Genomic DNA, 4,374 nt, shown 5'->3' with positions numbered 1-4,374 from the left:
GATTTATGAGCTTTTCTAGTTGATCATTGTAATCAAGAATGGAGGATATAAGGCTCGTTTGGATTGGCGTCAATACCTGCCCAACCATTTTTTTTGGTGTTGACCGAGTGCATGGGCTACTGCTCGAAGGGAGCCAATTATTTGGCACGCCCGAGCTAGCCCACCCTTCCATTTCACTTTCATGTGAAATTTTACGTTATCAATCAGTGAGATGTGGGCGGTGAAGGCTTCACCAACTGTTTGGCACATGCAAGCATTGGCAGGGCCAACTCGGCCAAGAACCAAATAGTCACATAATATCTGGAGCCTAGATTTCAAATATCACAAGTGAGTGAAAAATAGCACCATGACTTTTATTGATGAAATATTGTTTCATCAAACATTACTTAATTAGCGAAAAACAAACAAACCTGGAACTAAAGGGGCATTTGATCGAATAGGTTGAGTCGAACATCAGTGGACATGAAAGTATAAGAGTGTTGCATGGGGTCATAAGAAAAATCAGTTCTAAAGTATCATTCACAAAATTAGAACATATTTAGTGATTATTACTACCATGGTATCATCCGCACCTAATTTGGAGGTTGTGAAAAAAAGATGGTGGCATCTTGATCATTAACCTTCTACGTCATCGTCATTGTTTAACGATTCTGAAACGAGAAGAGAAATGACAAAGAACCATGTCAACAGGTGGGTGCGAAAGATTGGGGGAGTGTGAGCCAGATACACCACCGACGACGGTGTTGGGCTTGGATTGGAGAAACGGATATAATTGGTGACGGAGGAAAAAGAAGAGTGGTTTAATGGTAAAATATAGTGTTTGACACGACTGATGTTGAGCCACTAAAAACCACCAATATATAGTCATATAGATGTGTTTCCCTGTTGCGACGCACGGGCATTGGCCTAGTGTTTTAGAAATTAGAATGATTTTTTTGTCTGAGTAATAGTGATTTGGCTCTTCCACTTGTCAAAGGACAGTCCAATTACTAGGGCGGGCACAAGCATAGCTCTGCCCATAAAATTAGCAGGGGTATGCTCGTACATGGAATGGTCGCTGGTGAGGTATCGGAGGAAGATGGCGGTGAGGGAGCAGGACATAAGTTGTCGCCCCGTACAACACCACACCCAGAACATCGTGATGTGCCTGCGAGCGAGCAGCGCCATCACAGTCGAATTCAGGTGCCTGCCGGCCGTCGGACACATGAAAAATTTTGTCGTCACCAACAACCCGCCGCCAGTGCCTTGACAGAGGTAACCACGACTAACAACCGACATTGGCATAGCCGCACCCGACAACTCAGACGCCCCTGCATTTTTTTTGTGTAATTAACCGTCCATGCGAGGTCAGAAAGCGAAATCACGTGTAACAAGGTAAAAAGTAGGACATTTTGGTAACTTTTAAAATTTTATGAACATTTTCATTTTTACCTTCTTCTTCTTATGTTATCTTATTTTAAATACACGATCCATTCTTGGTTTTCCTTTCTTATTTCATTTTCATTTTTTCCTATTGCGTTTGTTTTTTTTCTATTCTTTCTGTTCATATTTTTAATTCCTAGTGTTTCGAACAAATATCTCATGTTTTTAAAAATGTTCCACATGCTTTTAAATTATTCAATGTATGTTACAAAATTGGTCATTCTGTTTTTAAAAAACTCAGTATGTATCTAGAAATTGTTCGTCTCGTATTTAAAAGTAGTATTGATTATATCTTCACAAATGATTTGTCATGCATCTAAAAAGTATTTATAGCATATTTAAAAATATGATTGTGCTTTTAAGTAATATTCATCGATTTTCTCAAAAACAATTATCATGTATTTAGAAAATGTCCAAATTGTAATTCAGAAATGGTCATTGTCTTAAGAACATTATTCATCGTGTTAAAAAACATGTTCATGAAGTATTTAAAAAATGTGATTCTTGTAATTTAAAAAATGTTCATTGTGTATTTTGAAAATTTTGCTTGTATTTAAAAAATGGATGATGAACATTTTTTAATACATGAAAGGCATTATTAAATACATGAAACTTTTTTAAATACATCATGAACATTTTAAATTACATGATAAATATTTTCTAAATACCTAATGGATATCCTAATACACGATGAAACTTTTTTAATACATGCATATGGACATTCTTTTAAATGCATTTAATTTTTTTCTATGAATATGTGTTGACAGGCATGAACATTTGTTTTTCTATCGAAAACATGGATATTTATTCAAAATATCTGAGGAAAACAAAAGCAAAAAATGTAAAATAAAAAAAAACCTAAAGAGAAGAAACCGTCATGTCAGAGTGTGCGGCCAAGAAAAACCAAAATGAATGGCCAGTCTAAGCGGTAGTTAATAATGTATCGCGAATGAAATATATGTTCAATGTGTATCTGTAAAACTTTGACGGTATTCAAAAGTGTTAAACATGTGTTGGAAAAATATCAACATGTATTTGGAAAAGAAATTAACATGTATTTAATTAATATTCAATGTGTACTCAAAAAATGATCAATCCGTGTGTGAAAATGTATATACCATGTATTCATAAAATGTTCAGAGTGTGAAAATAAAAAATTATGAAGAGAAACAAGTATAAAAAGAAAAACAGAAAAATGTATATAACAAGAAAAAGGATCGATGCTAGAGGCAATATAAATTATTTCATTAATTTGAGAAAGAAGTATATAAAATAGGAAAGACAGAAAACCAAAGAAAGGAAAATTGAAAACCGAAAAGGAAAATAATAACACCAGCAAAAAGAAACATAAAATAAGAAAAGAAAAAACAATCCGGAACCTTTCACAATTTGCCAAAATCGGAGTCGATACTACCCAAACCATGCTAAATGGGCCGGTCCGCTTCAGCGCTCCCTGTAGGCGAGGCTACGATAGGTATTGCAGTACACAATATATAGCATTCGCGTAATGCTACTGTAGAACTCACTATAAGCGAGACCTAGATGCACCCCACCGCGCAATTGGATATGGGTTGTGGCCACGTAGCTTACATCTTTCAGCAGTTTTGGAAAAGAAATTATGCTCGCGCCGGTGTTCTAAGCTTAAATTCATACTTTTTTTACTAGTACCAGATGAACATTATTAGTAAAATAAATTTGGTTCCTAAATATTAATTATTAAAACATTTAAAAATATGTATAGAATGGTAAAAAGGAATAAGAGCAATGCATACAGCAACTAGCAATTTATGCAATATAAAGAAAATGAAACCAACTAGCGAACACACACCGTAAAGCGGGCCCACCGCAGGTAGATGTGACCGAGCGCTTCCATGGAAAAGAGCGATGACAGACACCAAATCTACGAATGCAAAAAAAAAAAGACACCCAATCTACCACGCCAAAAAAAAAAAAAATCTACCGCCTTCCCTCATGAACAAAACAAAAATGTACCGCCTGCGCCGTTCAGGAGTCCATCTCCGTGCTTCAAAGCCTGGACCATCCCGTAGCGGGCCCGTTGAAAGAGCTGGTTGCCCCACTATGAACAAAACGTGTTACATGATGTAGCCCAATCCAAGGTGTGAAGAGTACAAGTGGCCCTCACGCGGAGCTGCCGTTTCCTTTTCCTAGTTTTTCCTAGGTGGGGGCTGGATAGCTTAGCTTGGGTTGTCAACAAAAATCACAAAAACCAAATATTATTCCTCTCAATAGTTTAATGTGCATTGAGAATATTAAAATGTACGTACTATATATATATGACAAGTAAATTTGTGAAGGCGGACGAAAACATCACTTCCACGGTTTCCACTATCCCAAATACCCCGGCCCTAGTCGAGTACAAGTTCAATTGATTTGCAAAAACAAAGAGCACTAGTCCTACCGAGCCGGACGAAGTTGTCGGACGTCCTAATACAACCATCATGCAAGAAATATCTATGTATGCGGAAGGACCGTTGCCGTCGGTTTCAAACGTAGGTTGATAGCAGCAAAATATGACCAATTTCAATGTTTGTTGCATATGTCGTCATCCAAGGAAACCCACTTGGCTAACCAAATGACACTCGGCATCACGAAACGTACCTCCTGCTTCAGCAAGTGGATGTTGATATGATTACACCGATCAACTTGTACGCACGGATTGAAATACTTACTCATGTTGATAGACGAAATCTATCGACATGTTAAACGAGTATATTTTGAAACTGTGTGCAAAATGATGAGATTATTTGGAAAAGCCTCTTCACTCGTCAGAAAAGTGCATTTGAAAAATGAGTATGTAGATGTTTTTGTATGCATACTTGCAGGTCATATACCCAACAATCTGAACCAGACCGGTGAAATGGGCATGCTGTATAATGGAATTACCCATCGGTGTCACTGATATGCCCCACCTCCGACGGCCTTTGGGCCATG

This window comes from Triticum dicoccoides, chromosome 4B (assembly GCF_002162155.2).
Source record: "Triticum dicoccoides isolate Atlit2015 ecotype Zavitan chromosome 4B, WEW_v2.0, whole genome shotgun sequence".
Classification (NCBI taxonomy): domain Eukaryota; kingdom Viridiplantae; phylum Streptophyta; class Magnoliopsida; order Poales; family Poaceae; genus Triticum; species Triticum dicoccoides.
The sequence above is the reverse complement of the archived record's forward strand: the minus strand, read 5'-3'. Positions refer to the sequence as shown.